Here is an 11,306-nt window from a genome sequence, read left to right as displayed (position 1 = left end):
TTCTGTGTTATTCGGGGGTCAGACTAGCTGAGCTAATGGCCCCTTCTGCCCTTAAACACCATGAAAACATTTCCCTGGTTTCTCCTTGCGCCTGACAGACACCACGGTGAGGGGCCCAATAGAAGATCCTGGACACAGCGCTCTGGCTCTTACGTTACTTGGGGACGTCAGCGCTTTCCTAGCAAAGCTGCTGCTAAAGCGCTGGATTTGGGGAACGGTTCGGCTCCGATTCAGAGATCTGCCTGCGGGGTGTGAACCTGCCACGAGGAGCGGGAAACGCAACCAGCACCGGGAGGCGTTGGCTGAGCTCCAGGCTGCCCCCGTGTGGCCAAAGCTTAGAACTGAGCAGCGGAGTTTAAAGCTGGCGCTGGGAGGGACCTGAACACGCGGGGCACGAAGGCTCCTGCGTGTAACGCTTGTTGGGTGGGCAGCTGAGCGTAGCTGATTGCCGGAGTTCAGGGCTGCACCCCGGGGTGCTGAGCAGGTGTCTGTGCTCAGGTTGGCCTCGCTATGATGGTTTCTGGGAAGTTTGGGGCCGCCAGTCTCCCTAAAGAGAGGGGAACCAGGCCAGAAAAGGAGGCTTTCAAAACTCTGGTACCAATTGGCAGTGGGACTGACCCTGTGAAGAGCTGCTGCAGCCCCGCCAGGGAGAGCCGGTCTCTCTTTGTGCAGCCCCCTCCATTCCTCAGGACGAGGGTTGTGCTCAAAGATCTGTGCCCCATGTTTTCACCTCCGTGTGAAGCGCGCAGAGCAAATAACCCTCAGCGCCTCAGCTCAGTTCCAGGCTCCACTTCCACTCGCTCAGGCAAGATGGTGCAGAGCAGGGCCGGCTTTAGGCCTATTCCACCAATTCCTCCGAATCGGGCCCCGCGCCTAAGAGGGCCCCACGTCCAGTGAGAATCCCTTCCCTGGCTAGAGGCGCCTTTTTAATTTTTACTCACCTGGCGGCACTCTGGGTCTTCGGTGGCACTTTGGCGGCGGGTCCTTCAGTGCCGCCAAAGACCTGGAGTGAGTGAAGGACCTGCCGCCGAAGACTCGGAGCACCGCCCGGTGAGTACAAGCCCCGCACTTCCTAAAGCCGGCCCTGGTGCAGAGGAGCCCCTGGGTGGCTGTGGGCCTGGGGAGGGTGGCTTTTGATTTTTCGGCCTGACCGCTACGGGCAGCAAGGCCAAAAGTCAGATGGCCGGCTCTCCCGTCCACCACGCTCATCAGGAGCCCTTAGTCGACAGGCTCGGAGAATGCGGGCATCGCCCCCCACTACCTCTCGCATGCAAAGCGAGCGCTCTGCCGCTTGAGCTAATTCCCCGCAGCTGGCCTGACTCTCAGGCACCGGGCAAAAAAAGGCAAGGGCTCTGTGGCCTTAAGCAGAACACAGCCTGAAATGGGGAGGTGGGGGCGAGGCGCTACCCAGAGCTGGGGAAGGGGGTCCGAGTCCCAGCCACGCTCCTCGGCACAAACACCAACGCTCCCTCCCTGGAGTGTGTCTGGGGTGAGAGTTAGCCCATGAAACAAGCACCAAACTTCAGAAGACAACGCAGGGATAGATCACTTGACGATTGCCTGCTCTGGCCATTGCCTCTGAAGCGCCTGGCATCGGTTACTGTCAGAAGACGTGATAGTGGCCTAGATGGACCATCGGTCTCACCCAGGAGGGCCGTTCCTATCTTCACCACTTTCCTCTAACCCAAGCAAAGCCAGGAGCAGGCCCAGCTCAGCAACTCTAGCAGGCTCCCTGGCCCCTGGCCCAGCATACAGCAAAACGACCCTGCCTCCGCCAGGATAGACAGCCACCGACTCCCTCTTCCAGACCAATGCAGCCCTTCCCCGCTTTGGCTGTCTCCAAGCTGTCTGCGTGCTCTGCTCTGCTCTGCTCCACGGCTGCCATGCTGCCTGAGATCAGGAGGCTGCGAGGTCTCACGGTCTCAGCTGAGCTGGTATCGCGTGCCACCCCGCCCATCTCCTCATTCCCTTCATGGACCCCTGGGATGTGAGTAATTCTGTATTTGAGTGGCTCTCCCTCCCGGCCAATGAGCTTGGCGTAGACTAGCAGGGAGGGAGGAGGAAAGGGATTGTGCTCCAGTGAGAGCTCAGAAAGAAAGGTGCAGGTCCCCCACTAGAGCCCAGCCCAGCAGAGCAGAGCAGAGCAGGCTGGAGAATGTGTCTATGGGTCTGACTACTTCTCCCATGCTCTTCCATTTGAGCTAACTTCCCCCAGCTGTCTCCAGCCTCCCAGTCAGCGCAAGGGGGAGAAGGGCCGGGGAGGAAGAGCTTTGTGCTCCGCAAGGGCTGGCTTTTTGGGAGGCCAAGCGGGGAGAGGGATGGAGGCCACTGGAGGAGCTGAGCCGGCTGACTGACCATGGCTTTTAAAAGAAGGGCGAGAGAAGGTCCTGCGGCTGCCTTGCCGCTGGAGAATGCGGGCATTGATCCCGCTGCCTCTCGCATGCGAAGCGAGCGCTCTACCACTTGAGCTAATTCCCCTACCTTGGCTGATGGCGTCTTGATCCATCCATTCGATAATGGAGGCCACATCGTTCCCCGCGCCAGCCGGTGACTCCTTCGAAAAGGATCAGGCAAGGGAGGGCTTCCCGTAGGCCGGCTAGCTCAGCTGGTTAGAGCATGGTGCTAATAACACCAAGGTCATGGGTTCAAGCCCCATGCTGGCCACTGCGGGAGGGAGAGGGTGGCTTCTGCTCTTTTGGCTGACTGCTAGGGGTGGCAGAGGCCAAAACCAGGTGGGCCGGGAGCGGGCAAGAGCCCTGCTGGGCACCGGGCAGGACGAGGCCCGGACACCTCCTTGGTCTCCCTCCTGGGCCTCGCTCCACCTGCTGCCTGAAAGGAACTTGGGCCCGGGGAGGAGACGGGTGAGCCCGGCCAGCTGCCTTCCAGGCTCATAGGAGGCCAGGCTTGAGCTGCCCGCCCAGCGAAGCCAAAATCACAGGCCTGCCGGCTCGCCCCCATTGTCCACAGAGGGTTGACCTGATGGCCCGAATTCTGCCGGCCGCCAGCTCCACCCAAATGGACCCGACGGATCACGCTCCCCAGCCCAAGCCACAGAGGAAGGCTTAACACTCGGCACCCCAACCTAGGGGAGAGGCTTCACACTCCGCCGGCGCAGGGTGACCTTTGGGACTTCCCTGGACACCATCCTCCCACTGCTCACAGCCAGACCCCCCAAGCCCACACTGGAGCCCACCCCTCCGACAGGAAGGAGCAGGAGGACCACTCCGCCCAGGGGCACCACCACTCAAAGTCAGCTTCACTTGCTTTCTCTTCTACCCCTTTCCTCCCAAGTTATGCGTGCCTCACGGGAGCTGGGCCTGGGAAGACGCAGGCACGGCACTCTGACTGGCGCAAGCCAAACGCCCACACCGAGAGTTTAGCACGGGCTCTTGAGGCACTGGAGGAACCCCATGCAGACGCACTGATGGAGCTAAGCTTTATGGCCAAGGGCCCTACCTGTGCAGAAAGCCAACTTGCTTGTGAAAAAGACTCCTTTTTCGGCTCCCCTTCCAAACTTCCAAATGGGAAAACACACACACTGAAACACCCAAACGGTCCTAATGCTGGGGCCAGGCGAAAAAGAAAAGCAAGGAAAAGATTTCTAAATGGCCACCCTGCCAGAGTCGTACAGCTCCACAAGTGAAACCCGTGCGAGGGACATTACACATAAAAGGTGAATGGAAAGCTGCCCAAATTGAGATGCTGTGGAAAGCTACAGCCCCATCGCTACTCCTACTCTGGACACTTCTTGCAACAGCTGATGAACGGCCAGGTGGTTTTCGCATCCAAGCCCACACCAGGGGAAGACCTTGAGAAGCTTCCCGTGGCTTGCCTGGTTCAGCTGGTCAGAGTGCGGCACTCGTGGAGGCCAGGGGCACCAACTTATATGGGCTCCTGGGGCTAAAGCCCCAGGAATATTCACAGTCAGGGGCTCTGCTCCACCAATATTTGGAGCTAGGTTTCTCCCCTGCTTGGAGCGCCCCCGCCTCTCATTTCCCCTGCCGCCGCCGCTGCCAGGGCTCGAGCTTCCCCGCTCCCACCCTGGAGCTTCCTGCCTGAACGTAAAGAGTGCAGCGCGTCTCTCTCCCTTGCTGCTGCTGCTGCCGCCGCCTAAGGGCTACAGCATAACAGCAGTGCAAGCTGCTGGTGCTGTAGCACCTCAGGAGGGGGAGGGGAGTGGAGGGGGCCGTGCCGTGCTTGGCAGCCCTCCCCTCCCCTGCCCCTACCTGGAGGAGACGCGAAGGGGACTTCTGGCCAGGAGACGGACCTCACTCACCTTAGCAGCTGCTGGGGCTTCCGTGAGTGTTTGACCCTATGATTCCCCCCCTGCCCCAGCCCCAGCCCCCACTCCTGCCCAACGGTGGGGAAGGGGGGCAGCCCCATCCCCTCCCACCGTCCCCCAGTGAGGCTGTGGTGAGGGGCAGCAGGCTGCAGCAGGGGTCAGGGAGGCAGGAAGCCACATGTGAAGGCAGTGCCCCTCCCCTCCACAGGGCAGATGGGGGAGGCGGTTCATAGGCCTACCTGAGCAGCTGGGGCGTGGGTGTATTTTGTGCCAACTTGCCCTCCCTGTCCCCCCCAGCCACCACCCTGCAGCCCCCCCTCCTGCCCCACACTGGGGATGGAGAAGCCCCATCCCCTACCCCCAGTGAGGCGCAGCAGGCTGCACAGGGGAGGCAGGAAGCCACATGGGAAGGCAATGCCCCCTCCCCCAGCACCCACCAACCCACCCACCACAGGGGGGATGGGAGAGGGAGGCTTCCTAGACCTGAGCAGCTGGGGCTTGGGTGAATTTTATGACACCCTGCTCCCCCCCCCCGCCATAGCCACCACCCTGCAGACCCCACTTCTGCCCCATGCTGGGCAAGGGGCAGCCCCATCCCCCATCCACAGTGAAGTTATGGTGAGGGGCAGCAACATGGAAGGCCACCTGTGATGGCAACCCCCACCCCCTAGTACCCATCATAGAGGAGGTGAGTGAGCTTTCTGGACCTGAGAGGGGCCCTAGGAGCATGTGCAGTGACTGTGGTGCAGAGTGAGTGTGCTGTGGGGGGCAGGGGGGAGAGGAGGGGTCCCTCCCCTGGAGCTTGCTGCTGCCAGTGGTGGTGATGGGGAGTCCTCTCTGGCCCTAGCCCTGGGGCAGCCTGTCTGCACCCCAAGTTCCTCATCCTCAGCCCTGCCCCACCCCAAAGCCTGCACCCCCAGCACCGAGCATTCTCCTGCACTGTGAACCCCTCATCCCCAGCCCCACTCCAGAACCCTCACCTGAGGGGAAAAACGTGCAACTTAAATTTGGTCAGTTTGGAGTATCATTTTATTTAGCACAATATTTGATTATTTTACACCCTTCAAAGTATGTAACTGGTCGTATACAGGTGTTACGAAGTGGGAATGTGCTTAATGTTTTCTCTGAATACTGTGTGGGTGCCTCAGTTTCCCCTATGCATTTCTCAAGGCTCTAGATGGTGGGATAAGGGGGTGTGATTGTTGTAGAGCCCGAGAGGGACAGTGTGATGCCGTCTGCACAGAGAATGGCCGACACCCTGTCTCCAGGCAACAGATGGCCTGGGCCCTGCCCTGCAAAGGTGCCAGCTGAAGGTGTTGGTGAGCTCCCTCCAGCTCTGACGGTGCCCCTCACTCCCGACCCGCAGCCCCTGCCATTCCAGTCCTGACCTCCAGACTCACAGCTCTGCTGGTGCCCCTCACTCCTGACCTGCAGCCCCTGCTATCCCAGTCCTGACCTCCAGACTCACAGTTCTGCTGGTGCCTCTCACTCCCGACCCGCAGCCCCCTGTGCTCCCTCCAGCTCTGACGGTGCCCCTCACTCCCGACCCGCAGCCCCCTGTGCTCCCTCCAGCTCTGACGGTGCCCCTCACTCCTGACCCGCAGCCCCTGCCATTCCAGTCCTGACCTCCAGACTCACAGCTCTGCTGGTGCCCCTCACTCCTGACCTGCAGCCCCTGCTATCCCAGTCCTGACCTCCAGTGACGTTATGAGTGTAATATAATATTTCATTGAAAGGTGACAGGGCCAGAAAGAGTTAATTAACTCACTTCACCCACTGACCTGACCCATGGGTGAACCTTAAGGACTGGTTAGGAAGATCTGTAAATGAACAGAGCTTTGAAATGCAAGTCTGCATTGTTAGAGGTAGAAGGGGAGATGTTTGCTCAGGGCTTGTGATGTCAGCAAACAAGTCTTGTCTATTGCTGTAGTTTTAATTCAAAGATCAAAAAAGGAATATTAACATTTATGATGATACTTGAGTGATATAGTATTATTGTCTCTGTGTCTCTTTGAAGGTTGTGCTAACCTGGATCCGAACTGTTTAATGGGTAAATTACCCTGTGTTAATTGCCAGGATGTTTGGGAGAAGAAGTTAAGCCTGTTGTTTTCTCAGGCTGAAAGGCTGCTGGAAATATATAAGAACCCTGGGACATGATCCTGCTTCATCTCAGATCTGCTTTGGGATTTAAGAGGGGGAAACCTTAAGCCATAAGGATTGAGATCCCGAGTCAATAACTGGAGTCACCCTGAATATGGACATTGGACTATCAGCTCTGGACTATTTCTAAAAGGACTTTTGGCAACTACAAGCTCATCTGTGCTATGCATCTGAACCTCAAGAATTGAATTCAAGTCTGTCTGTATATTGATCTTTTAACCAACACTCTCTCTCTCTCTTTTCTTTTTTAATAAATTTTATCTTAGTTAATAAGAATTGGCTGTAGCGTGTATTTTGGGTAAGATCTAAGTTATAATTGAACCTGGGTATGTGGCTGATCCTTTGGGATTGGAAGAACCTTTTCTTTGATGTGATGAGATCAGATTTTCAGGAATCATCATCATATCTGACGTGTATGTCTGGACGGAGGCCTGAGGCTGGGCACTTCAAGGGAACTGCGTGGTTTGGATTCTGAGTAACCAGTGAGGTGCTACAGAAGCTGTTTTGTGCTGGTTGGTAAATCTAAGTATTGGAATAACCACCAGCGTTTGGGGTTTGTCTGCCCCGTTTTGTTTGGAGTTCACCCTGATTGAGTGACCTCAGCTGGCTCCCACGGGCAGCACCGTCACACTGCTCCTTTCTAGTCACACTTTCTACACATCTAACATTAGTGTATAATGTCATACAGATCTATCCCAACACCTGCCGGAGGTCCTCTGGTAACGCGGATTCGGCCGCATGCCTGTGGCAGGTCCGCCGGTCCTGTGCCTTCAGCGTACCACCACCGAATTGCGGCTGCAGCTGGGGCACTGGCAGAGCTCCCGCAGGCATGCCACCTAATCCGCATCACCAGGGGACCTCCTGCCACCCTCACAGCGACCGGCAGGCCGCCCCCCGCAGCTTGCTGCACTGGTGCCTGGAGCCGCCCCATCCCTGGCCCAGGGCAGAGGATAGTGAAGCTGAACATCCAGAGCTTCCAAGATAAAGGAGCAGGGGTGAGGCCTGGCGGTGCTGGCAGAACGGGAAAGCATCAGAGGGTTCTATGGCAACCAGGGGGATTGGTGGGAGTCGGTGAGGGAGGAGTTGGCGGCTTTGTTCTGGCAGTCGTGCAAACACCACAACATTAAAGAAACCAACAGTGCCAAGTCCTGCAGTGTCGCCTGTGGGATTTCCACAAGAGCATCCAGGCAGGGGAGCCAGTCAGCGTGTGACTGTACGATCGGATCAAGCGACAGCTGCCCGAGTTCCAGGAGATGAGGCTGCAGCTGGCCGATATGAGCGGGAGCACCGAGTGAAGGGAGGAGCAGCCTCCCCTGACATTTTTGCAGCCTGCAGGGAATGGAGACAAAGCAGGGGGATGCAGGGACTCAGGGCAGGACCCGCGGATCCGGAAGAGCAGGACTATAGTCGCTGGAGGAGGAGAGAGAGTCCCGCGAGAGGAAGCTGCTGGTGGGAAGCAATAAGTGCAGAGTGGAAGCCACCCAGCTGAGAGTCACAGGGGTCTAGAAAGCAAAACAGCAGCAGGTCCCATGGTGTAATGGGCAGCACTCAGGACTCTGAATCCTCAAATCTGAGTTCAAATCTCAGTGGGACCTCTGGCAGGTACAGTGGTTTGCTGCAAAGCCTTGGAGCTCCATGTGCTTTGTTACCCTCTCCCTGGCTGAACTAGAGGGGATGCTTTTTCCTCCTCCTCCTGGGTCACTGGTGCCCATTGGAGATGGGTCTCTGGTCCAGCTGGGCCGCCATAGGGTGGGGTCCTAGAACTGAACAGTCTGGCTAGAGATTCCTGCGGGTTGACCTGATGTTGGGTTTCTTGCTGCTTCACCTGATGTCCTCAGCTTTGGTCCCTGTCGCTGCAGCTCTTCCTCTTGCCCACATGGCATTTAAAGGAAGCAGGGCCAGGGCCAGGCTTCCCAGGCTGCAGCCCAGCCCCTCTCCTCCTCTGGGCACCTGGAGCAGAGGTGGCTGGCACTGATGGCTCCAAGGGAAGGCTTAAAAGCCACAGAGCAAATGAGGTCAGGGCCAGAGGAGGGCAGGACCATGCCTAGGTGTGGCCTTCAGACAGGCACAAAAACACCCAGCCAGGCTGCTCCCTGCCATGCCAAACCCCACTGAAGGCCACCCGCAGACCAGCATGCGGGGCGGCTGCTGATGCTCTGTGGCCAACATCAGACGATGGTAGGAAAGCAGGGCCAGCCCCCCTGGTGGGGCCTCTTACCGTTCCCACTCTTCGTGCTGACTTTGGCAGTGGGGCAGGAGATTTTACCCCAAGAGGCTTTTCCCCAGCTGGCGAGAAGCAGAGAAACACCCAGGCTCCCAAGGGGCTATGTAGCAAGTACCCTCCAGCACAGGGACAGGCGCACACTTGGAAGAGGGAAACTGCTCCACACGCTAGCCCGGGCAGCCGCCCATTTTCTCTGGCAAGTCAGGAAGGGCAAAGGCGAGACTGGAAGCACCTGGGGCTCATGCCCCAGCCTTTGTGACGCCCAACCCCCAACTCCTTCCCGGGGCTCTAGCTGAAGCCAGAGCATTGGCCTGAGCGGCCAAGAAGAGGTTCCAGCCCTGAAGGGAGCAGGACGTTCAGCCCAAAGGTAAAACTGCACAAGCACAACCACGAAGGGACTCGAACCCTTGATCTGAAGTCAGACGCCTTATCCATTAGGCCACATGGTCACACAGAAAAAGGCCCTCCAGGCACTTCTTTGGGAAAGGCCGACACTGATGCATCCGATGAAGTGGGGATTCACCCACGAAAGCTCATGCTCCAGTACGTCTGTTAGTCTATAAGGTGCCACACGACTCTTTGCTGCTTTTGCAGACACTGTGTTTCTCAGGTCAGCTACTGAGGGGGCCTGAGACTCTCTGGGCACAAGAAGTCGAGTTCCCAGCAACACGTGAGACTTAATTCTCTGGGGCCAGGTGCAGGGCTTTGGCAGGGAGGCTCAGGCATGGGGGACTGGGGTGCAGCGGACGGACCGGCTGTCTAGGTGTGGAGATTTAGTCGCACTGAGGCACAGGACGGAGGAGGACGAGGAATCCTGCTGATAGGCAGTGGCTGTGCAGAAAGAGGAGGGGTTCTGGGGACTTTTTTTGCTTCTCTTTTGCCTGCCTGCTCGCTCTTGTGGTGAATGGTGAAGATGGTCCCAACAAGCCCAGGTAGCTCAGTTGGTTGAGCATCAGGCTCTTAATCTGAGGATCCAGGGTTCAAGCCCCTGTCTGGGCACTCAGCTTTTAAGTTGCCTTGTGTGCCAGGAGCCAAATTCTGTTTACAGCAATGTGCGGATTCCCAGAAGCTGTGGCCATTTCCTGGAAAAGTTCCTTTCCTGAGGAATCAGGAGAGAGGCCACATCCACAGGAGCAGGGGTAGAAAGCATTCTCTACAATGGTGCTTAGATACGGATAATCCCCCATGCCTGAGCCTCCCTGCCAAAGCCCTGTACTTGGCTCCATAGAATTACATCTCACTGGGAACTCGACTTCTTGTGCCCAGCATCTCGCTCCCCCTCAATAGGTGACCCAAGAAACACAGTGTCCACCTTTTCCAAAGAAGTGCATGCAGAAGGCATCCACATGGCTTAACAGATAAGGTTTCTGACTTTGAATCAAGAACTTGCGGGGTCAAGTCCCTTTGTGGTTTTGTTGCTGCAGTTTTACCTTCGTGCTGAAAGTCCTGCTCCCTTCAGGGCTGGAACCTCTTCTTGGCTGCTCAGGCCAATGCTCTGGCTTCAGCTAGAGCCCCGGGAAGGAGTTGGGGGTTGGGTGTCACAAAGGCTGGGGCATGAGCCCCAGGTGCTTCCAGTCTCGCCTTTGCCCTTCCTGACTTGCCAAAGACAATGGGCAGCTGCCCGGGCTAGCGTGTGGAGCAATTTCCCTCTTCCAAGTGTGCGCCTGTCCCTGTGCTGGAGGGGGGTTGCTACATAGCACCTTGGGAGCCTGGGTGTTTCTCTGCTTCTCGCCAGCTGGGGAAAAGCCTCTTGGGGTAAAATCTCCTGCCCCACTGCCAAAGTGAGCACCTGTAGTACGAACGGTCAGAGGCCCACCATGGGGGCTGGCCCTGCTTTCCTACCGTCTTCTGGTGTTAGCCACAGAGCATCAGCAGCCGCCCCACATGCTGGTCTGTGGGTGGCCTTCAGTGGGGGTTTGGCATGGCAGAGAGCAGGCTGGCTGGGTGTCTCTGTGGCTGTCTGAAGGCCACACATAGGCATGGTCCTGCCCTCATCTAGCCCTGCCCTCGGTTGTTCTGTGGTTTATAAGCCTTCCCTCGGAGCTGTCAGCACCAGCCGCCTCTGCTCTAGGTGCCCAGAGGAGAAGAGGTGCTGGGCTCCCGCCTGGGACTCTGCCTCCCTCCTGCCTATCAAGCCTGGTCCTGGCTCTGCTTTCTTCAAGTGCCATGTGAGCAAGAGGAAAAGTGTGGCCACAAGCACCAAACTTGTGGGCATCAGGTGAAGCAGTGAGAATCCCAACCACAGCCATTTCTAGACCCCCACCAAAGACCTGGCTCCAGTGGGGAGGAGTCACCCAGCAGGAGGGAAATGACTCACTCTTCTATAGCTGGAGACAGGAAAGCACCTTGGGCACCAGATCTTTATCACCTGCTAACACAAGGTCCTACTGAGGTTTGAATTCAGATTGCAGGATTCAGAGTCCTGAGTGCTGCCTGTTACACCATGGGACCAGCTTGTGCTGCCTTCTCCAGACATTGGTGACTCTTATAGGGCTGGCTTGTGTAAGGGACTGTTGGCCCTTTACTAAAACTTAGTGGGGGTTTTGGTTGGCTCGTTCCCAGTCCCAATAGAAGGGGGAAGGGTCAATGGGAAATCAGGACCCGGAGACTGACAGTCCCCTGGGGCAATGGTCACCAACT

The 11,306-nt window shown here is 57.4% G+C and overlaps 3 non-coding genes across 3 annotated transcripts; 2 read left to right on the top strand and 1 right to left on the bottom strand.

The window, feature by feature from the left end:
* Nucleotides 1-2,405: 2,405 nt before the first annotated feature.
* TRNAA-CGC lies at nt 2,406-2,478 on the bottom strand. Its single transcript has one exon. It is a non-coding gene; the product is annotated as a tRNA-Ala (tRNA).
* A 112-nt stretch (nt 2,479-2,590) lies between these two features.
* TRNAI-AAU lies at nt 2,591-2,664 on the top strand. The gene has a single exon. It is a non-coding gene; the product is annotated as a tRNA-Ile (tRNA).
* A 6,928-nt stretch (nt 2,665-9,592) lies between these two features.
* On the top strand, nt 9,593-9,665 carry TRNAK-CUU. Its single transcript has one exon. It is a non-coding gene; the product is annotated as a tRNA-Lys (tRNA).
* The last annotated feature ends 1,641 nt before the right edge of the window (nt 9,666-11,306 follow it).

Source organism: Mauremys reevesii, linkage group 12 (genome assembly GCF_016161935.1).
Source record: "Mauremys reevesii isolate NIE-2019 linkage group 12, ASM1616193v1, whole genome shotgun sequence".
In the NCBI taxonomy this organism is placed as follows: Eukaryota; Metazoa; Chordata; order Testudines; family Geoemydidae; genus Mauremys; species Mauremys reevesii.
Note: the sequence above shows the minus strand (reverse complement) of the source record. Positions and strands in the feature narration are given on the sequence as shown.